The 22,825-nt window shown below is 50.5% G+C and overlaps 1 pseudogene across 1 annotated transcript in view; it reads left to right on the top strand.

Moving 5' to 3' along the window:
- Window positions 1-17,447: 17,447 nt before the first annotated feature.
- LOC306947641 (ras GTPase-activating-like protein IQGAP1) overlaps window positions 17,448-22,825 on the top strand; it is a 40,592-nt pseudogene continuing 35,214 nt past the window's right edge. The window contains exons 1-3 of the transcript in view: window positions 17,448-17,636; window positions 17,861-18,021; window positions 18,539-18,663. The product of the transcript in view is annotated as a ras GTPase-activating-like protein IQGAP1 (transcript). The remainder of the gene's footprint in view (window positions 17,637-17,860; window positions 18,022-18,538; window positions 18,664-22,825) is intronic.

Below are 22,825 nucleotides of genomic sequence, written 5' to 3'. Positions count from 1 at the left end.
GGGGACCGGGCCAGTGGCGCTTTGCTCTCAGTCTCGGTGTTTGTCTTTGCTCAGGAGGGCAGGTGGTGAACCTCACGAGCCAAAGCCTGCAGATGGGGTTTGCGGAGAAAGAGGTCCTGCAGGCCTTGTGTGGCAGCCACGGAGCTGGAGCGAGGCTGCATCAGTGTAAAAGCCCAGCAATGCACGGAGGTGTGAAGGTGAGCTGTGGGCTCCAGTAACACAGGAGAGGATGTGCATGTTGGGGGCTTGGATGCTGCTGTGTGTTTGCAGTGACTGTGGGGTAGTTAGCACTGCTGGGTCAGCTTGAGTGCATGGAACAAGTGTGACGTGTCTTCCAGTTGCACGCTGTGTTCCTCCTGTTGCGTTGAGCTCTTGAGCTCCAGCCCTAAGTGAGGATGCAAGCGCTACCGCAGAAGGGATGGTTGAGATTGGAAGTGCAGTGCAAAGGGCTGGAGCCAGCAGGAGCAGGGATGTGATCATCCCCCTGTACTCAGCTCTGGTGAGTCCTCACCTTGAGTGCTGTGTTCAGTTCTGGGTCCCTGACTACAAGAAGGACACTGAATCCCCGAGATATTGCCAGAGAAGAGCAGTGAAGCTGTGAGGGGTGTAGAGCACCAGTCTCATGGGGAGCAGCTGGCTGAGAGAACTGGGGTTATTTAGCCTGGAGAAGAAGAGGCTCAGGGCAGACCTCATCCCTCTCTACAATGAGCTGAAGAGAGATGATGTCGAGGTGGGGGTCGTCCTCTTCTCCCGTGTAAGTAGCGATAGGACTGGGGGGAACGGCCTCAAGTTGCACGGGGGGAGATTGAGGCTGGATGTTAAGAAACCCTTCTCCACAGGAGTGCCCAGGGAGGTGATGGAGTTACTGTCCCTGCAGGTGTTCAGAAACGTTAGATGTGGCAGTGAGGGATGTGGCTTAGTGGGGAATATTGGTGGTAGGTGGACGGTTGGACTGGATGATCTTGGAGATCTTTTGCAAGCTTGCTAATTCTATGATTCTGTGAAAGGCATCTGCTGGGCGTGTGCTTTGGTGGGTGAGCATCAGGCTGCTGGACAGCAGGCAGCTGTTGTCTGTGCAGACAGCCACATCCATGGGGAGTGGAGGCTTTTTCACCTTAGCCTTGTCTTTCATGTCTCACGTGCAGTAAGTGCTGTTGTTACACACAGCATCTTGGGGGCAACCTTGATTTCTGCAGCCCCGAGCTTTGTGGCACGAGAGCTCTCCGCCATGCTTCTCCCTGTGATGTGTGACCGTATGGAAGGCCTCGCAGAAGCCTGGGTAGGTGATGGCAGTCGCTCCTCCTTTCCCCAGCGATGCTGGAAATAGCGTGGAACGGGACGGGGGGACATCCCAGCCGTGGGTTCCTCTCAGCAGGTCTGAGCGGCTGTTCTGATCCTCGTGTTTGAACTTGAGGGAATCTGATGCTAAGTAGAGAAATGAGGGGCTTGTTAATGAAGAAAAAAAGACTGTGTCGCATCTTGTGGTGCAGGATGTTCTCCGAACTGCTGCTAACAGTGCCCAGGATGCTCCCTTTTTGATGGGGAGAGGTTTAGCAGGGATTTCTTAAATGAAAATAGTTTGTTGTGTAATTTCCTTTTCATCGACCTTTCATGCTACTTCTTGATAAGTTATCTTTGGACTATGAATCAGTATTTATTATTGAAGAGAATTGAAGAGAATACTTGCGCACCCTGCGCCTTCATCTGCACCAAGAATCTTCTAAACATCTTTGCACTGTTTCTTTTTGGCCCTGAGACGAAGCTGTGTGGAATATAGGCTTGGATGCTTTTTCAGTCAGGTGCAGGACACGTAACGCTCATCTGAGTTGTCATGCTGACAAGAACAACGGAGTAGTAAATTTTTCAGGGTTGCGTGCTTTACTTTACTTTTTTTTTTTTTTTTTTTTTCCCTCCAGTCATAACCATGGAGCCACAGAAGCGTTACCCAGACAGAAGGAGCCTTTGTCACCTGGCCTTCCTACCAATGACACAGGCAGTGGAAGTCAGCATCCCAAGCATCCATGAAACCCCTGCACAGGACTGGTGAGAGTTACCCTGGTGCCGTCCTTTGGCAATCTCAGGTCTCTCTGTAAGCTCCCAAGCTGTGTCGTAACTGCTCCCGTGGTGCTGACTCAGCTCTCCCAGTCTTTTGTGGGGGAGAGCTGGAGTTGAACTCCTTACTGCTTCCTGCCTCTGTCCTCCCTGCTTTGCCCACGGCCCACTGAGCCTCCATCCTTGTTAGGTGTCTTGAATTACTGAGTTGCTTAAGGATTGGGTGGACCAATTAAATTCTTAGCGATGTCTCTAGATCCACGTGTGCACAAAAGCACACTCTGATGCAGTCAGTGTAATGATGAACACACGCCTTGTTTCCTTTAGCCCGTATTTTTAGTTCAGGAGAACAGATTTCTGGAATGATGTTCAGCTTAGCACCAGAATCCCCTTGCCGCCCCCCATTGCAGTCACTCACGAGGGCTTGAGATCCACAGGGAGGAAGTATTGCCGATAATTACAATCCGTGGTTTTGAAACTGATTTAATCTATGGTGTATGATATGAATACTCCTGGTGAATGATGTGGCAAGGCATCCCAGCAATTTTCAACAGGAATACTTCAAGGCAGCTTTTCAAGGTTTCTTTGAGAACTCTCCAAGTCTCCAGGAATTTTAAGCGCCAAGGTTTCTTAGCCTTCCGAATGGCAGTGTTTCTATCGAAGCTGGCAGCCTTTAAACCCAAACCCAAACCGAAGCTTGCTCATCTCAGTGGAGGTGCCTTAGCTATATTCTAACGCTGCGTGGAAAATGAGTTCCACGTTCACGAGTCCTTTCTGACTCGCTACGTGTTTGATTGCATAGGAAGAAAAGCTTGATGTCTATGCCAAGGGAGACGTACACCGCACTTGCGCTGCCTGGACGATTTGGAAACTGGAAATTCTGGGGTGTGCTGAAGCATGCCCTCTCAGGTCAGTCTAAGCGTACATAGAGTAGACCTGTCTAACCAAACAGGTAATAGACAGTTAAACCCATTCTGTTGGGAAATACTCTCTCCTTCTAAGTACCTTTAGAACGCGAGTTTCTTCAATTAATTACTCAACTCATTTGCTTTTCCTGAATGATCACAGAATCACAGAATTGTAGGGGTTGGAAGGGACCTCCATAGATCATCGAGTCCAACCCCCCTGCCAAAGCAGGTTCCCTACACCAGGTCGCACAGGTAGGCATCCAGGCAGGTCTTGAACATCTCCAGAGAAGGAGACTCCACCACCTCCCTGGGCAGCCTGCTCCAGTGCTCCGTCACCCTCACTGTAAAGAAGTTCTTGCGCATGTTTGTGCGGAACTTCCTATACTGCAGTTTCCAGCCGTTTCCCCTTGTCCTGTCTCCACTCACCACTGAAAAGAGTCTGGCCTCGCCATTCTGCCCCCCCCACACCTTAGATATTTATAGACCTGGATCAGGTCCCCTCTCAGTCTTCTCTTCTCAAGGCTGAACAGACCCAGTTCACTCAGCCTTTCCTCATAGGAGAGATGCTCCAGGCCCATCACCATCTTCGTGGCCCTCCGCTGGACTCTTTCCAAGAGATCCTTGTCTTTTTTGTACTGGGGAGCCCAGAACTGGACGCAGTGCTCCAGATGAGGCCTCACCAGGGCAGAGCAGAGGGGGAGGATCACCTCCCTCGACCTGCTGGCCACGCTCTTTGCAATGCACCCCAGGATGCCATTGGCCCTCTTGGCCACAAGGGCACACTGCTGGCTCATGGCCAACCTGTCATCCACCAGGACACCCAGGTCCCTTTCCGCAGAGCTCCCCTCCAGCAGGTCATCCCCCAGCCTGTACTGGTGCATGGAATTATTCCTCCCCAGATGCAAGACTCTACACTTGCTTTTGTTAAACCTCATCCGTTTTTTTTCTGCCCAGCTCTCCAGCCTATCCAGGTCTGGCTGAATGGCAACACAGCCTTCAGGCGTGTCAGCCAATCCTCCCAACTTCGTATCATCAGCAAACTTGCTGAGGGTGGCCATTATCCCCTCATCAAGGTCACTGATGAAGATGTTGAACAAGACCGGACCCAGCACAGACCCCTGAGGAACACCGCTAGTTACAGGCAAATGATCCTAAGTTCTTTTCTCGGGCTACATCTGCACTCTGCTCAGTCCAAGGAGAATCCCTGCCTGCAGATGCAATGACACAGCATGGCTCACAACCTCATTTTTCATTGCTTACTCTTACGGTAGCTGCCATCCATGTCCGCCCTGCGTATTCTTAGAGCTCTTCTGGAGTCCATGGGGCAGACTTACGGTTGAACTAAAGGGAATTTTTTCATATTGCTCTAGCTCCAGATGATTATCCCTAGCATCATTATATTTAAAAAAAAAAAAAAAAAAAAAGGCGTTTTGAAGTAGTGTTATATATTTTCTGTGCCTCAGAATGTGGCACGTGTGGCATGAGAGAGTTTTGAGGCCACGAAGACTGCCCAGACAGCATGAGAAGTGTAAGAGCAGAGAGCTATAGGTGATGCAGCGCTATTCGTGCCACCCGCAGGAAGCGGGAGCTGGAACAAAATATGGCCAGAAGAGTGATCAGATTGCGTTTGGTAAGGAACTATTTCATTAGTTCTAGAACTTTGGCAAAATGTATATTCAGGATGATGATCAGCATGCCAGGTGGTGGGACCATGCCGAAAGAGAAATGGTCTGAAAACGTCGGTGCAATTTGAAATATATCCCCTTCCACAAAGCCCTCAGATGCATGCTGCAACTGCATCCAAAGCAAGCCAGAGCCCTGTGCTTGTTGTAGCCGGAGCTATCGGTGCCAGGAGTTGCTGCTGTGTTTGCAAGGACGTTGTGTCAGCAGTGTGACGTCAGTGGGGTTGTTTGATGGCAATGAAACAGCTGAATGGTGTCCCTCAAGACTAAGAAAAAAGATGGTAGTGGTGACTGTGTGTCTAGGTATAGATAGCTTGATAGAGATATATAGGACTTCAGTGTGGATTGTACATAGGCCCTGCGCTGCAAGGTACACTGTTGGGAAGCAATGTCCATCTGCCCGAGGGCAGGAAGGCCCTGCAGAGGGACGGCCTGAGGCCAGCCGTACGAGGCTGCCCAGGAGCAAGCGCTGGGTCCTGCGCTGTGGTCATGGCAACCGCATGGCAGCTTCTGCAGGATTGGGCTGAGGTAGAATTCCAACCGCCCGCTGATTCTAGAATGTTGGGGTGTGTGATGGTGGAATCTTCTGGTCCTGTGACATGGTCTTGCCTCCCCACCCTGTCGTCATGGCGGAGCAGCCTGGTGGCCCTTAGTGATGTCACAAGCGGCTGGAATGAGGGGAGGAGCAGTGCGTGCTGCGTCCCTTCATTGGAGCGCTTGAGCTCTGCGTGAGTAGCTCGCTTGTTGCCCTTGTGCAGCGACTGAGTGCCTTCGTTTTCACCCCGTCTTGTGCAGCATCTTGTAGGTAAGCTGAGACAGGGCGTGGGATAGAGGGGTGGGCAGTGAGCTGTTGAGAACTGCTGGCTGGTGGAGCTCGTAGTGTCATACTGCTTACTCTTGACCATCAGACGTAATTTTTACTCCGTACCTACATTCCAACGCGATGCATAGAGGTGACATTTGTCTCGTGGCTTTTCCCTTGTCTTCTTTGCTAAATGGTGCAAGCTCACTGACCAGCTCTTTCTCTCTGCTCTCTCCTCCCCCTACCTGCTCCCTTGGTGCAGCTTTTGCTCGTGGAAGAACAGAGCAAAGTGACAAGAATCAGCTGCGAGTTCAAGACACTTGTCTACCTTGTTCTGATCTCCTGCCAGGTACGTGCCACGCTTTGTCCTCCCACGTGGTTTAGCAGCCCGCGTCGCACCGTGTTTAGTAACACAGCCCCATCCAGTTTTGATGGGACACTGGTCATGTGTAGGTCTTTTCCGCTTCCCTCCAGCTCAGCTCTCAGAAAGATGTTGTCTGTAGTGCTGTGACCAGCTGGTCTTAAGGAGACCAATCCCTTAGGCAGAGTCCGACCCCCGGTTTGTGCAGAGCTGCACAACATGACCACAAGCCCGCGTGCTTCGGCTGTGTGAGTGTGCTGCCCGACAGCTGTGGGGAGCACAGCACAGTCCCCATCTGCTGGCAGAGGGATAGCCACTTGGTCAAATGCTGCCTAGTAGGCTCTCGTTTGAATTGACTGAAGATAGTGGCTGTTTCTAGAACATCTGCCTATGCCAGTGGATAACTGAGGGTAGTTCTGAAGAAGTCTCTCAATAGAGTGGTGTGTGAAGAGAGAAAATATGAGGGTGTTTCTTTTCATTCCAGCTTGTCGTGCCTGCTGCGATGGGCGTTGCGTGCAGCGAGATCAGCCGTGGGCCTGACATGGCACGGATGGAGGTAGAGTATGAAGCTCTGATTGGTCTTTGTTCCCTGACTTGAGCCAACAGAGTGAGCTGCAGGTGTGCTCTCCTGCTTTTCAAGAGAGGCAGAGTCCTTCCAGCTCTATCTGTGTCCTGAAAAGCTGCCTTAAAAGCTTCATGTCCTTGCTGCGGGCATCTAGATGGCCGTGGAAGTCGTAGTACCGACAGAATCAGATGCGGCGTTATAAACGTGCGGAAGCATTTTCCCCGTCCTGCCTGGATGTTGTCACCCACAGACAAAGTGTTGTTCTCATATTCAGCAAGTGAAAGGAAGCTGGCACTTGTAGTGAGCCAAGGATTGGGTCAGTGGCCCAGCTGCTGTGTCCAGTCCACGGCTGAGGTCTCCAGGCAATAGGTGACAGGAAGTGAGCAGACTCTTACGCTCCTCTTTGGGAAGGCAGTAGTGCAAGCGTGGCAAGTTTATGAAACTGCCGGAGCCGTCTTGGTTGCGGAGTTTGTCCTCTTAGTCTGGGTAGAGAGATGCATCTTTGCACTGCCTGGCGATAGTGCTGCGCGCCGGGAAGGGAAACAGCTGTTATTAGACTTGCAGTTTCTTGTTAAGCGCTCGTGATAAGGACCGAGTGCATTTCCTGCAGCTTTCTCTGCCGATGTGCTCCTCAGCCTGAAATCCTCCTTGCAGCCCTCAGCTCCTCACCGTGGCCTGTGCTCTCTGTTTCAGACTGAGAACAACGGGAAGCCCCTGCTGGTCTGTGAGGAGTCATCTCTTAATATTCCAGCTATTGGTGCTGCCCATGTTCTCAAGAGATACGTTGCCCAGGCACCGGATGAACTCTCCTTGGAGGTAAGCAGTTAAAGGCGTTCCTAGTTGTCGTGTACAGAAGAGTATAAGGTGTGAACGCTCAGGAATATTCTCAGACACCTTCAGAGTGTTTGGTGAGGTGAAGCCCAGAAGATTCAGTTCCAGATTAGACTTGCAGTGGGTTGGACGCAGGGAGGAGTTCAGCCATCTCCAAACTATGGCTCTATTTGGCATTGGAATCTTCTGATCAAAGAGCTACTGCCCAGTGTTGTAGCCTGGTCTCTGAGCGATGGCAGACCAGTGTATGGAGTGTGCAGATCTGTTCAGGATCTGTTCCGCTGACTTATGCCTGCGGTTTAATTGGAGCTCTCCCTTTGGCCAAGAGCCTGCTGCTTTTGAGAACCATTTCATACCGAACAGCTGAATTCTGTATGTTGTGTATTGTAGTGACTCTTCTACCTCCACGTTCAGTTGTACAACCGCAAATGCCTGAAGAGCTGCACTGGTGCAATGGCTCTCAAGCTTGACGATATTGGGCAGTGCAGAAGAATGCAGTCATTTGAGCTGCGCTTTCCTCCCAGCCGTGCTGAAGCTGGGATTGACGTTGCAATCTCTTGCAGGTGGGAGACCTCGTGTGCGTCATCGATATGCCACCTCAGGAGCTGAGCCCCCGCTGGAGAGGCAAGCACGGCTTTCAGGTAGGCACAAGCTTCAGACGTGAGAGCGCAACTTCGGTCGAGGCAGGAATCTCAGCTTAGAGCTGCCCTGCCTGCACAGCATGGCTCCACATGGAAAATGGTTTCCCTGTGTTGGTGTCAGGGGACTTTGCCTTTTGCTGTGGGCTTAGGCCAGAGCTGAAAGTTGGTCTTTGTAGCAAACTGTCTCCTCCATTAACTTAGAAAGAAGAGCCCTCACAACATGCATCAGGTCACGGCCACTGAACCGCACCTTTGGAAATGCAGCAGCTAGGACACGTGTTTCAGTGTCTCTGAGCACTTGTGCTTGCACCCATGCAGAAGGTGAAGTCAGTGTCTTTCAGGAAGTCGCTGCCTGTCAGCTGAGATGAGGCAGGGTAACAGAGCCTCTGCGTGCTTGCTGCTGCTGCTGGCTGCCGAATGCTGGGTAGCTCAGAGCTGGGGATGGCAGCTGCATCTCAGTCAGCAAGCAGAAAGTTCATAGGCTGTGCTAACTCAGATCTAGCTGCATCAATCTATCATAATCTATAGCTTCTGTATGAAGCCTTTCCCTTCGGGCACGCTTGAGATTTAGGGGCGCATAGCATACTTGTCCTTTCCCTGCTCCATATGCAGTTACATGGATAATTGGCTGCCGGTTTTGAATAATTATTAATTTTAAGCAGGCCATTTTTTGTTTGATTGTCTTACGGAGCACCCGGCAGGCACGTTATGAGGAAAATGTGATGTTTGAACAGTTCAGGCCTGAGAAACGCTGCCTTCAGTATCGCACCTCTCTTCTTCTTCTTGTTACAGGTTGGATTTTTCCCCAGTGAGTGTGTGGAGCTCATTAACGGAAAAGTCCCGGAGAGTCTCATCAATTCAGTGCCAAAGCCAGGTACGATGATCCATTTGATGGTGCAGGGAAGCAAAATGGAGTCTTTTTTGGGTGTGTTCCGTGGTTAATACCTCCCTTATCCTTCCCACCTTATCCTCTGTGCTGATGATCCTTCATGCATAGCACGGGGCGTATGGCTGGTGTTTTGTAGGCAGCTAGAATGAGGGAAGGCAAAGGCAGTTCTCCTGCAAGTCAGTACGAGGCTGAGAACAGCCAGCGTCCCTGGTTCCCTGGGGAAATCCTAAAATGCTTGTAGAATAGCTTGGGAATGGAAGGGAGCTCAAGGATCATCAAGCTCCAAGCCCCCTGTCTCAAGCTGGGCTGCCAACCAAGCTCCACATTTAATGTGGGACTGGACCAGGCTGCCCAGGGCCCCATCCGGTCTGGCCTTGGACTCCTCCAGGGTTGGGGAAAATCCATTTTTGTACGCACTTGCTCATCATGTTCTTCCCGTTTTGAGGTGCTCTGTAGAATGTGTTGTGCTCGGCCTCGTCCAACGGAGCCAAGCCTAAAATGAACTGGTTTCTTCCTTTTGTTGTGCAGTGCCAAAGAAGCGCGGCAAGCTCCTCACCTTCCTTTGTTCCGTGGTGAAGGCCCGCCCAAAGCAACCGAAAGAGCGGGAGGTGGAGAAGGAAAGGGTGTTTGGCCGTGACCTGGGAGAGCATCTTCTCCACTCTGGTCGTGATGGTAAGGGACAGCCCATTCCTGAGAGCTTCCCTGTTTGGGAACCTAAAGATGAAAGGGAGATGGTATCTAGCAAGGGGCAGGTTGATACCAGTGGAGAAACGGGGAATGGGAGTTGACAACTGAAAGATCAACTGAGTAGGTGATGGCTGCAAGGTAAATGCTCCCAAGGGACAAGCACATTTGTATTTGCTTAAAGCAAAGCCTGTAAGCCAATCCCATGGTAGCCTGAAAAGAAAGGAAGCCTTTTGGCCAAAGAGAGTGTCCTGCATCAGTTTCCCGCTCCTTCCGGGCGTGAGATTTTCCACCTCCATTCCCATGGGAGCTGTGATGGGACTTGCAATGTCTGCGGCTTCCCCGGAACTACTTTCTCCAGGCTGATTCCTAGGTCCTGGCATTTCTGGAATGCAAAGAACGCATCTCTGTCCAGTTTCCTCAGCAGCTCCTGCAGAGGTGTCTGTGACAGCTGTCCCCTTCAAGGAAGAGCTAAGCAGTAGCCTGGCTGGGCTTAGTGGATGGGATGTGACGGGAGCGCAGCCTGAGCCAGGACTTGAAGAAGGAGCTCCAGTAACCGCCGGCACGTGTTCTTTAGTCCCCCAGGTCCTCCAGAGCTGCGCCGAGTTCATCGAGCAGCACGGCGTGGTGCAGGGGATATACCGCCTGTCCGGTGTCGCGTCCAGAGTCCAGAGACTGCGGTAAGAGTGCTGCGACTGACAGACACAGCTGCCAGCAGGGGCACGTGCCCTGTTGCGGGCGTTCAGAGGCCTGCGGGCAATGCCTTAGCACAAAGAAAAGGTCTCCTTTGGGAACATCCCATCCAGCACGGCTGACGTGGTGCTGCTGGCCGAGTGTTTGTGTTCTCCTGTACATCGGGAAGCCCTTCCAACTCTTGATTGCATTTTGGGTGCAAATTCACACCAGCCACAAATTTGGGTGTGGCTTTTGACTTGCTTTCCTCTTTCTCAACCATTTTCGTGTCCTTCTCTGCAGCCAGGAATTTGAGTCTGAGCAGGTTCCTGAGCTGACCGTCCGCGACGTTCACAGCGCGAGCTCCCTCTGCAAAATGTACTTCAGGGAGCTCCCGAACCCCCTGCTGACCGACCAGCTGTACGACAAGTTCTCGGTAAGCACAAGGCAACGCCGTTCCTTTACCTCTTCCGTGGGCCTCTTGGGAGATGGCTGCAGCAGTGCCCCAGCTCCGAGGCCCTTCTTCTGTTATCCCCATGGGGTTTACTCGCATGTCTTTGCCACATCCTGCATGGTGCTGATGCCACTTCTGGTGGCCCCAGGAGGTGGTTCTTTCCATATTCACAATGCTTGCGAGAATTCCTGTGTTGTTTGTTTGTTTGTTTGTTTGTTTGTTTGTTGCTATTCCCCAACTATTTCTGGAACGGGAAGGGGATTAATAGCCAAGTGTACTTGGAGATGAATGCCCCCTGCGAGGAGCTGAGCTGCCCAACCAGGCTGTAAACCGGCCCGGTGCTTGGACTCCTTGGCCGTGGTGGCACCAGCTGCGTGCCGCTATGTTCCCCAGATGCCTCTGGGGAGGCCTAAAGTCTTTCTCAGTGCTGACCAGCAGCGTGCTGTCCCCTTGGTTCCCGACCCTGCGGCAGGTATCTCGCCTGATTTGTGTCTCAATCCCTTTCTGCCCTTTTCCAGGATGCTGTTGGTGCCACTACGGAGGAGGAGCGGCTGGTCAGAATGCGGGACGCCATCCAGCAGCTGCCCGCTCCTCACTACAGGTCAGTGCTGCCCTCAGCCCGCTGAGCTCAGCCCTGCTGCACTTCAGAGGGCAAAGTGCAATTCCAGGCTTTGTCTCACGCGAGCAACGGGATGCCTGGGTGTGCTGAAACACTGCATGGGGTTAATTGATGGGGTCAGTTCCTGGGTACGGGGGCACACTTGGTGCAGCTGATGGCTGTGGCTGTGCTGTGCTGGTGCTGGGTGCTGCAGCGTGGCACTTGGTCAAGTTGGATCTACTTCATCTTCAGTGACAGTAGCAGTAATAACAACTAGTGTGAATTGAGGTTTGCTTTGTGAGTCGCAGCACGGGATGCTGGCTGGTGCTGAACATTTGCCGCTCTTGTTTCCCAGGACCCTGGCGTATCTGATGAGACACTTGGCCTGTTTGTCTGCGAACAGCTCTGTCACCAGCATGCACGCTAAGAACTTAGCCATTGTGTGGGCTCCAAACCTCCTAAGGTAAACTTCTTTTTCCGTTTCAACAGAACGCTTACATCTGTTCTCCAGTAAGATAAAGCAGTCCTCCCTTCTTCTGCACCACATGTGCTCTTCTCCTGTAAAATGTGCAGTGAGTGGCTGACAGCAGAGCAGGAGCCTGGACTGTTCTCCAACCCCACGTGGGCACAATTGCTAGATGAGCATTGCTGCTCTCTTGTTTAGATGGGGCTGGTGTGTCCTTGATCAGCCAGGAGAACTTCTTCAGTGGCATCACTGACTGCCCACTGCGGAAGTCTCCGGAGCTCAGTTTGACAGCTTTGGGCTGCAACAGTTCAGACCCGGGGAAGCGATGTTGGCTGACTGACTTCTAAAACCTGCCTTTTCTACAGATCACAGCAGAGCGAGTCTGCCAGTGCCAGCGGGAGAGCTGCCTGCACGGAACTGCAGACGCAGTCAGCCGTGGTGGAATTCATCATCGACCACACAGACGTCCTCTTCTGCTCCACATCTGGACCTGACATCGCAGATGGAGCAGGTGAGTGTCTTCCTCCATTAGCTTTATCTTGATCAGACACCTGGATCAAATGCAGGCCTTCTCCAAGTCCTTTGAAATACACTTTTCCTGTCGAGGGGACAGCAGACTTCTGGGCTTAGGTTAGAATCTGGCACCCTGTTGCTGGATGCTGAGAATGTGCAAGCCCAAACGTGACAAGAAGAAAACCGTCCCTGTCATTATGATGTTTTGCAAGCAGGTGAAGCTTGATTAACGTGTGGCAGCAAAGCTTTCTGAGTTCACCGTACCTGCTTTCTAGGGTTTTTGTTTGCCTGTTTCGATACAGGGAGCTGCTCTTAATTATGACTGCGTCCTTTGCCATAGACACACCTCTGAGCACATGGTTGTTTTGAGCTGCTCTTCTTGCAGCGGCTCGGAGAAGCAAATCTGAGAGAAACACAGCAGCTCCCCCGGACCTGTGATGGCCGTAGTGCTGCCGCTTTCTGATCCTGGCTCTCACCTGTGGTTTTCCCTTACAGGGCACAGTTCTCTCTCAGGGCCCCAGTCTGTGCAGGCGTCTTCTCCTGCCACAGAGCTGCTCAGCCTGGAGGAGGCGCAGGCATGGAGGCGAGGCCACAGCAGCTCTCCTGTGGTTGTGACACAGAGCAGGGACATAGAGGTGGAAGAAGGCCCCACAGCTGTACGGGGGAAATTCCACACAGTCATCGACTTTCCACCTGAAAGGTAAAGAGGACTTCCTTTTCCAGTACCTTATCATCATTGTTTGGGTGGGTTTTTGTGGTTTCTTTTTGTCTTGTTTTTTTTTTTGTTTTTTTTTTTGTTTTTTTTTTTTTTTTCCCCCATTATTTCTAGTGCCAAAGCTTGCTGAAAGTCAGTTAAACTGATGGTGCCTGAAGTGTTGCAGTGAATCTGCACTCCCTTTGCACTGTGAGACTGAACTCACATTCAGTTGCCCGCCGGGCTGAGTTTAGCCACACAAGGCTGGCATTCCCTCCTTGCTGGGCAGGCAGTCACGAGCTGCATAAAGCCATGCTGACGTCTATCCCGGCCTGTGCTGGCTGTACCTGGAAACATTGGGGTTTTCCGGACTTGAGGGCCACGTGCCTGAATCCAATTCCAGTTGTCCTCGAAGCAGAGCTGTTGGTCAGACCTGCTGGCACGAGAAACTAGACATGGCAGTGAGATGGGGCCGATGAGCTGTCAGTGTCAGAGTCAGAGATGCTTCTGAAGTTCCACGCACGACTCACACCATTCCCTGTTTTCTCTCTCCAGACCAAGTCCACCCAGCAGGATGAAGGAATCACCAGCTGGCTGTTGGTGTTCCTGCTTCAGCCTGGGAAAACCATCCTCTGTGGCCAAACGCCAACCGCAGCGCCGTCCCAGGGAGCCCTCAGAGACAGACGTTGTAGTGCTGGCAGGTAAGGGTGCAAATCCAGCTTTCAACACCCTGCTTCTCAGCAACGTAGCATTCTTGCTGTCAGTGGGCTTGTATCTCCTTCTAGCGTTCCAGCCCATACCTGACACCTTCAGTTCTCCCCTGATCAAGAACCACTTTTGTAATTCAGCTTGGGAGAGTTTGACACCAAGCCCTGTTCATTCTTTTATAGGTGATTCGAGCTCTTGTCAACCGAGCAGAGCTGGAGCAAGTAGCGATGCTGGGCTGTGTGCTTCCATGAATGGAGAGCTCGCAGGAAGCACAAATGGCTGCGGTTCAGCTGACAGCGTGCCGCATAACAACAGTGGCGCACACAAGGAGCTCATCCAAGTTCAAGCCCTCATTTCTCCCGGCTCTGCTGAAGATGCTGACCTGAGCCTGCCAGACACCACAGGCACCAGCCTGGACTGTGACCCGGTGCCTGTGCAGTGCAGCCCAGCCCAAGCAGAGCCTGAGTGCCCCGACAGCAGCACCTCCATACAGGAGCAGGTCAGCACCAGCGAGGAGAAGCAGAGCCTCTTGGAGGGGGGCTTAGAATCGGGCCTCCAGTCCCAGGCACCGGGCAGCAGCACTGAGAGCTCTGAGCCCCTCTCTCCGTGAGCTTTCCACCCAAGAGAGGACGATTGCCATCTTTACCTGGACCTCTCACGCCCTCCTGTCTTTTCCTTTAATAATAAAAGCACACTTGTGCTCACTCAACGCCTTGACTGCCTGAGGAGTTTTCATTCCCGGGGACTGGGATGAATGCAACACACAGGAAAGCACCTCAGCTTGCAACGCTGAGGCTGTGGGGTGCATGAAGCAGAGCTCCAGGTTTGTTCCCGTTGTGTCTGGCTTCGGGATGTCTGCAGCTCCCATTTGGTACAGTAGCAAACCATCTCTAGCATCCTGGATGCTGCTCGTGATAACCCCAAGCTTCCTGGCGGTGGCTTTGTGATGCCTTTCAGGGCTTTTGGATGCACTGTGATGCCTTGGCTGCTCCCTATCACCTCTCTCCTCCGGCCGCGTCCATTCCTGGCTCCCAACCTCCGAGCTGCCTGCGCAGATCACCTGCAGCCGTGTCCTCATCATGCTGCAGAAGGACGAGCTCATCCTGGCCCGGCCTCTCATTGGTCAGGGGCAGCGCTGTCCCGCCCCTGCCTGCCTCTCATTGGTCAGCGGCAGCGCTGTCCCGCCCCTGCCCGTCTCTCATTGGTCAGCGGCAGCGCTGTCCCGCCCCTGCCCGTCTCTCATTGGTCAGCGGCAGCACTGTCCCGCCCCTGCCCGTCTCTCATTGGTCAGCGGCAGCGCTGTCCCGCCCCCGCCTGCCTCTCGTTGGTCCGCGGCAGCGCCGCTCCGCCCCCGGGCGTTCGTTGGTCCGCGGCAGCGCCGCCGGCTGCCATTGGCTGAGGCGCCGTGCGCGGGAGCGAACGTTGGGAGCTGGCAGTTGGAGGCGCGGCTCTCCTCCCAGAGCGCCGCTGCAGCCGCCTGTGCTACCCCGTAGGTGACCGCGGCGGCAGCCGGAGCTGTCCAGGCGGCACCGGGAGGGAAGCCGCGGCAGCTCGGGAGCGAGTGCTGAGGACAGCTGTGCCGGAGGTGTGTTGGAGAGCGGTGCCGGGATAGGGAGAGGGGCTGTGGGGGGCTCTAGGAAGCTGCGGGGAGGCGACGGGTGGGGGAGATAAATAGCGAGATGTGAGGCTGTAGGCGCCTGTGAGGTGATGTAGGGGTTATGGGGAGCTGCTGGGAGGAGAGGCAGATACGGGGCTCTGAGGGTGGTGTATAGGGAGGTAGGGGGCTGTGGTGGGCCATAGGGTCATATGGGACTATTGGGGGCTGTTGGGAGCTGTAGGGAGGAAGGAATATGAAGCTGTAGTGCATTGTGTGGGGACTGTAGGCGTGGATATGTAGATGTCTATAAAAAATGAAGCCCCTGTTTTGGGCTGCATTGCAAAAGGGGTGACCAGCAGGGAGAGAGAGGTGATTGTCCTCATCGACTGAGCTCCTTTGAGGCCTCATCTGCAGCGCTGCATCCAGGCCTGGGGCCCGCAGCACAGGAAGGACGTGGAGCTGTGGGAGCGGGTGCAGAGGAGGCACTGAGATGTCAGAGGGCTGGAGCAGCTCTGCTGTGAGGAGAGGTTGAGGGCAGTGGGCTTGTTCAGCCTGGAGAAGAGTAGGCTGCGGGAGACTTCATTGTAGCCTTGCAGTACTTGAGGGGAGTGTATAAGCAGGAAGGGAGCGGCTGTTTACGAGGGTGGATGGTGATAGGACAAGGGGGAATGGTTTTAAAGTGAGACAGGGGAGGTTTAGGTTGGTATTAGGAGGAAGTTTTTTGCACAATGGGTGGTGCCACACAAGAACAGGTTGCCCAGGCATCAATGATTTATAGGCTGGTTCGGCCCTTATTTTTGTTTTAACTAATGAAGTGCTGGAGAAAGTTTTGGGAAAGTTTCAGGTTGAAGAGTTGGTAAAGCTGTGACAGTATGTAGATGATTTGCTGGTTTGTGGAAAAGAGGAGTCTAAAGTAAAGGAGACTGCAAGTGAAATTGTGAAGTCGTTACTTGTACTGTATGTCTTCAGTGCATTATTTTCTGAAAGTGTGCACCCAAGCAGAGATGTAAGGGATCGTGTGCCTTCAGAGCCTAGAAAAATGTGTCCAGTTTCAGCAAAGTAGGTCTTGGGCACTGTGGTGGATGCATATGTCTGTAATGGGTGTAACATACTGTGACTTGGTTGCATTACTGTGACTAATTGAAGTGGCTTAAAGAAAGGCTGTTTTCTTCTGTTTGTTTATTCCCTTTGCTGAGCTATTTGCACGGAATGAGCTGATGTTGTTGTTGCTGTGGGGTGTCATCAGAAGGATGGGAAAGCGCAGTGTTTGTGTTCACATGAGGTTATAGCAGGGCTATGTCAGACTATCGTGGATGTTCTTTAAGTAGTTTGAGGCTCCTGGAACATGGAAAATAATCATGACAGCTGGCTCTGTCTTCTATCGAGCTCTTAAAAATACTGCTTGAGATAACAGCAGGTGAGATGAAATGCTGAGCAGCATGGGGCTTGTGTCTGCCTTCAATAATTCTTTTCCTAGGCAGTGTGTGTTAAATTTTGTGCTATGGACTGTGACAGAAATCTGGATTGCTCCGTGAGGTGTTAAAACTAGCTTACCTGTTGACTACTGACATAAGGCTTAGTTGATTTGAGCTATGGAACTTTCAGCTCTTTTTTTAATGGCTGTTTCTAGGTATCAGATAGCAAACAAAACGTAGATCACAGTGGCTGGATTTGTTTTAATCAGGTGCTTCTGACACCATGCAAAACTCTCTTCTGGAGAAAGTTCCAGAAGCTTTCAGTGTTTAATTCTGGCTGTACAATAGCAATTAGTTCAATTTAGAACACATGAAAAGCAAGCTGATAGGGATCTGGTTCCAGGTGGTTTAAATTACAAGAGGGAGATGGTGCAGGTGTAGTAAGTAGGAGGTTACCTTCAAAGTGCCTTCCTGGTTCTCTGTGCTGCTTGATGTTTATTTACGCATTTGTGCTGTGTTCAAGTGCAAGCACTGTAGGGTGTAGAGAACACTGTAGAATGCCTGGTGCTGCCACGACCAGTCATAGATACTGGAAGGAAAAGTTGTTATGAACTACCGATGGAAAACATGGACAGTTTTGAGGCTTCATCTTGGCAGAAGTTGGTGAGACAGTCCTCTGATAATCAGACAAAAGGTAAACTGGTTTAAAAATGAGTCTTACTTTCAAGAGGGCCTTGTGTGGTCTGGTTGTTTACAGTAATGCAGGACTAGTTGGGTAAATAACTGATTGGAAAACCTGTAAGGGAATTAGGTTGTTTTTTTTAGGTTAGGGTTCTTCCTATTGAATCCAGTACAAGTGCTTGCATGACTGGGAGCCCAACTGTCTGCCGCGGTTGTTCTCATGCTGCCTCTCTGATGTGCTGCCTCTTGAAACTGCTCGGGCTGGCAGCAGCGACCAGCACTAATGCTGCAATTAGAATGGGCGATGCGGAGAAGACTGTGGCAGAAATGATGAAGCCAGAGGCCCAGCTAGCAGAGGTTTATGCATTTGCTGCCGATCTTTATCCCAAGGAGCTGGCCGCCTTGCAGCAACAAAGCCATGATGTAAGTAATGCATTCTGATGTCTGTGAATTGATATGGATCACCCAATCTGCCTTGTCTGTTTCACTCAATGGGCCTGTCTTGAGTGTTTGTAGAACTGCCTTGATGCTTAGTCTGTTCTGACGTGATGCTTCATCTTGAAGTCTTGAGCTACTCGGCACTGTGAGATTCTAGCCATAGTTTTGAAGAGCAAGTGTAATTGATCTGTATTCCCCTTTGTATGCAGGGTAACCTCACCCATGCAGAATTATCTGTTGCTGTAGAGATGCTGTCTTCTGTGGCTGTGATGATCAGGGCTTTGGGTTCAGGGGATGTGAGTGCAGTATGGAGACAACTGAGCAATCCTGTCCCAGGGCTGACAAGCACTGAGGATGAGAACTGTCAGAGGTGAGTGTTTGGAAGGTTCGTGTCCGTCTTTGATGTTGCTTACATTCCCGAGAGGTTCGGTTTTCTTTTCTTCCCCTTATACTTCAGGTTCTTTCACTGCTGACTCCAATATTAGTTTATTCTCTCTCGGTTCTTGCATCTTGTCTTTGCATTCCCCGTTTCTTACTGATCTGCTCTGAGTACCGTCTCTCAGACCTTTATCAAGGTTTCACGACAAAGCTATGTTCTGGCCCCACGAGGTTCTCAATTGCACTAGGCCTGTTCCTGCCCTGTGTTTTTTGTCTGAAACTGCCATGTGGTGTTTTAGTGCTTTTCTGGATTGTTTTGCACTGGAGCTGACCACCTTGCTCACGGTCTTTTGTCTTTTTCCTATTCCTTCTTTCTTTCGTATATGTCAGTTTTAACCCTTGTGTTACTTCTTCCATTTTGTGTTTAGTTCTCGTTGCTGTCTTGTGTGTTCCCTGGCCAGTTTTTCATGACGTGATACTTGCTGGTTTTGATTTTTGTTCTTTGACAGATGTGTGGACGATGTGATGAAGCTGAAAGCTCAGATGCGTGCAGAAGAAAATGAGTTTATCACGTGGAATGATATCCAGTCACGCGTGGATCGTGTGCACTTAGCTGTGCACGAAGAACATGAAAGTAAGTTTTGCTTGATTAGTGCTAGACTGATCCTAGATCATAAGGTGTGCTAAAACTAGGTGCATGCCAACGAACAATCTTGTTGCTTGATTCGTATAGACTGAGATAGTTGCCTTTTGCCACTGCTTCTTGTGTAGCTGAGTTGCCCTGAAAAGGCTGTAATCTAGAGAGGCTTAAATGTTATGTCAGAGCCTGGAATCTTGACTAACTTGCTTCCTGGATCTGCAAATAGACACGGGCTTCCTGTGTGGCTTCAGTTCATCTGATCACGTGACCCGAACAAGTGCACGCCACGTGCATGCGTGCACCAGAGCACTAGTTTTGCAGCCTTGTATTTGTGAGGCATCACAGCAGAAGCCTGGAAGTTCATGTAGTCCAGCTCCTTGTTTCTTGTAACACTCCTATAACCCCTAAAACAATAGAGACAACAGAGAACCCAAACCATCAACCGTAAAACGCAGAGAATTTTATAATGACATCAGTTGACATCTTATGGCATAGTTTTGGTAGGAAACTTTTTAATTCTTTCACCTGTTAGTGTTTCATAGAATCATAGAATGGCCTGGGTTGAACAGGACCATAGTGATCGTCTAGTTTCAACCCCCCTGCTGTGTGCAGGTGGCCAACCACCGGCCCAAGCTGCCCAGAGCCACATCCAGCCTGGCCTCGAGTGCCACCAGGGATGGGGCATCCCCAGCCTCCTTGGGCAACCTGTTCCAGTGCAAATATGTTCAGTTTCTTGTGTGCCCCTGTGCATGGATACTTCTTATCTAGTGTCAGAGGAAGTCCTGAAGCCATAGCGACATGTACCCTTCTGCTGTCCTGAAACTTGGTTTCAAATTCAAGAATGCTTTCTAATGAGGAGCTGTAACATATTGTTGTTTCACAGGGTAGTCTTTTTCTGCCGCTGTTGGCTAATTAATCAAGGATAATTACTGCTTGTCCTCTGTGCCCTTTCCTAAGTCAAAAGTTGCCGTGTCTGTTTTCCTTCGTTGTTCCTGAGATGGAGTAGTGTCAACCGTAGTGTGTGTGTTTTTGTAAGAAAGGTCTTTCTTTTCCTACTTTCCCCCCGCTTTCTCTCATGGGGAGAGCAGCATGCCTAAAGGTGTGCATACTGTGTGTGTACACACTGTAGGAGGAAGCAAGCAGTCTGTACCATAGTCTGCCTAGGTGACGGGGAGTTGTCAGATGAAGGACAGAAACAATGCAGGCATTCTATGGGCTAAGATAATACTGAGAGGGAAATGCAAGTGATGCTGAGACCAAACATAGAATCCTAGAATCACCAAGGCTGGAAAAGGCGTAAAAGATCATCCAGTCCAACCGCTCACCTATTCCCAATAGCTCCCACTAAACCATGTCCCTCAACACAACATCCAGCCTTTCCTTGAACACCCCCAAAACAAAACATGCTGTTACGGCCTAGACATCACTGTGAAAAGATACTCTGAACACACCTGGGTGCTTTCCTGTGCAACCTACGTTAGTGAGCCTGCTTCTAGTGAGGGGTTTGGTCTACATGATCTCCAGAGGTCCCTTCCAAGCCCTGTGATGATTTTTGTGGATCTGTGATGCTCTAAATGAACTGCCCAACAGTTCAACTTAAACAAATTTCATCTAGTTATTGGTGATGTGGAAACTTAAGGTGAAAGATCTGGCGCGCTAGCAGTCATGGAAGCAAGTAATAGTTAATGTTAGATCTTTTAATAGAAGGCCTACAATTAGGTATTTCTGTGTGTTAGGCTGTGAAATCACTAGTAAAGTAGAATAGAGAACAGTAAGAACAAAAAAATCTAGCACTACCGAATGAGGGAAGAGGAAGAGGAAGAATGGACTGACATTTTGAGTGGGTTTTGTTAAGTGTTCTCTGCAGCTCATTGCTACTACTTGGACACGTTTCAAATTTTGAATTTCAAGTTTTCTGTCAAGAAAGAAATAGAGAAAAAGCATAAATTGGACAATGCTTAGTTGTTGTTTGCTATCTTACTGTATGTTTCTGTGTAAAAACAGTGGAGTCCTGCCTGCAATCTCTCTTAGCGTGAGAGATAAATAGAAGTGTATATTGGAAGCCAGTTTGATGGCATACGTCTGAGAACAGAAGTAGGTATGTGAATATGTAAAATGTACACAGAGCTGATTTTTGCTAAACATCATTTAGAGGTGATGACAATTGATGTGGAAGAATAAGGACAATTCAGAATGACATGAATATGTTTCACCGCGTTCTTGAAAGCCACGGTTAGAAAACAATTCAATGGCCCCGCTTCACAGAACAAGTGAAATGGTGTGCGTTTAAAAAATAGAGTGCAGGACAGAAAGAATTCTAATGGTAGTCTTGGTCCACTACCAGCTGTGACTTTGAATAATGTGTGAAAGGAAGGCTTTCTGTAGATCTTCATACTGTTCTTGAAGTATGCCTCTGTGCACTGCTGTAGATAACAAGTTTCGTGGAATCACGGGACATCCCAAGTTGGGAGCGACTCACGGGGATCATGGAGTCCAACTCCTGGCTCCGCTCTGGACCGCCTAAAAATCAGACCGTATGCCTGAGAGCATTGTCCAAATGCTTCTTGAACTCTGGCAAGCTCATTGCTGTGACCGCTGCCCTGGGGGAGGCAGTTCCAGTACGGGACCACTGGAAACAGAAATCCAACTCAGATCTCCCCTGTCACATCTCCAGGCTGTTCCCTTGGGCTCTGTTGTTGTTTGCCAGGGAGCGATCAGTGCCTGCCCCTCTGCTGCCCCTGGTCGGGAAGCTGTAGAGCACCACGAAGTTTCCGCTCAGTCTCTTCTCTGGACTGAGGACTTCAGCTGCTCTTCGTATGTGTTCCCCTCTAGACTCTACACCATCTTTGTGGCCATCCTTTGGACACTTTCTCATAGTTTTATGTCCTTTTCATACTGGGGTGACCCAAACTGTACGCCGTACTCAGGATGAGGCCACAACAATGCAGAGTAGGGTGGGACAGTCCCCTTCTCTTGACCTGCTAGTAGTCCTGTGCTTGATGCACTCCAGAATACTGTTGGCCCTCCTGGCTACCTGGGAGCGCTGTTGACTCGTATTCAACTTACTGTCAACCAAGACCCTCCAATCTCTTTCATCATGGCTGCTCTCCAGCATCTCCCCCGTTAGTCTGTGTGTATAGCCAGGGTTGCCCTTTCCCAGGTGCAGAATCTGTCACTTGCTCGTACTCCATTTCTTGCAGTTGGCGATTGCTCAGCTCTCTAATTTCTCAGGATCTCTATGCAAGGCCTCTTCACCCTCAACAGATTCAGCAGTTCCTCCCAGTTTAGTGTTGTCAGTCAGCTTGCTCGTAACACCTTCTAGTCCTACATCCAAGTCTTTATGAAAGCATTAAAGAAAGCTGGCCCTAAAATAGAGCCCTGGGGAACGCCTGGAGTGACTGACTGCCAGACCGATGTGACCTCGTTTACTGTGGCTTTTTGGGCCTGACCCATCAGCCACTCATTCACCTACTGCATTGTATTGCTGTCTAGTCGTATGTTGGATGTTTTGTCCAGGATTCTGTGAGAAACGGTGCTGAAAACTTTACAGAAATCCAGAAAGCCCTCAACGGGCTTTTCTAGGTGAACTACAGAGGTGACCTTGTCATTAAAGAAAGCATAGTTAGTTAAATGGTCCTTGAAATGGTGCTTTTTTTACCGCAGTCATACCGTCTTCTTAGCAATCCTGGTTCTTGTGGTGTCCCGAGCGTGTACTGTTCCTTAATCTTTGCTCTGTCCAAATGCAGATTTATGCCTGCTATAAAACGTTCCACTTTGTGATTCTCCTACTGCGTGCAGAAGAAAAAGCTGCAGTCTTTGGGTATTTTAACGCAAGTTGTATCCACTCTGAGCTCCTCGCTTTCTTCCAAAAGATCTTTGTTGTAAACTCTCCAACTGCGATTTGAACTGTTGCTTCTTTCAGCAAGCAAGAATTGAATATTCAATATACGTTGCATCACACGATCTCCGGGTGTCCATTCCAACCCAAATTACTTTGTGATTTGCTGTAGGTTTGGCATGTGTGACTCAGGCTTTGTTCACATTTAGCTAAGTGTAAGCTATCTATTTATGTCTGTTTTCAGTTAGTTGAACTGTAGTCCTCGCTGTCCCTGGCAGCACCCTCATCTGTTGTAATACAGCTCATAGTACATGCATC

Source organism: Tetrao urogallus (assembly GCF_951394365.1).
Source record: "Tetrao urogallus genome assembly, chromosome: 6".
NCBI lineage: Eukaryota > Metazoa > Chordata > Aves > Galliformes > Phasianidae > Tetrao > Tetrao urogallus.
The sequence above is the reverse complement of the archived record's forward strand: the minus strand, read 5'-3'. Positions and strand labels throughout refer to the sequence as shown.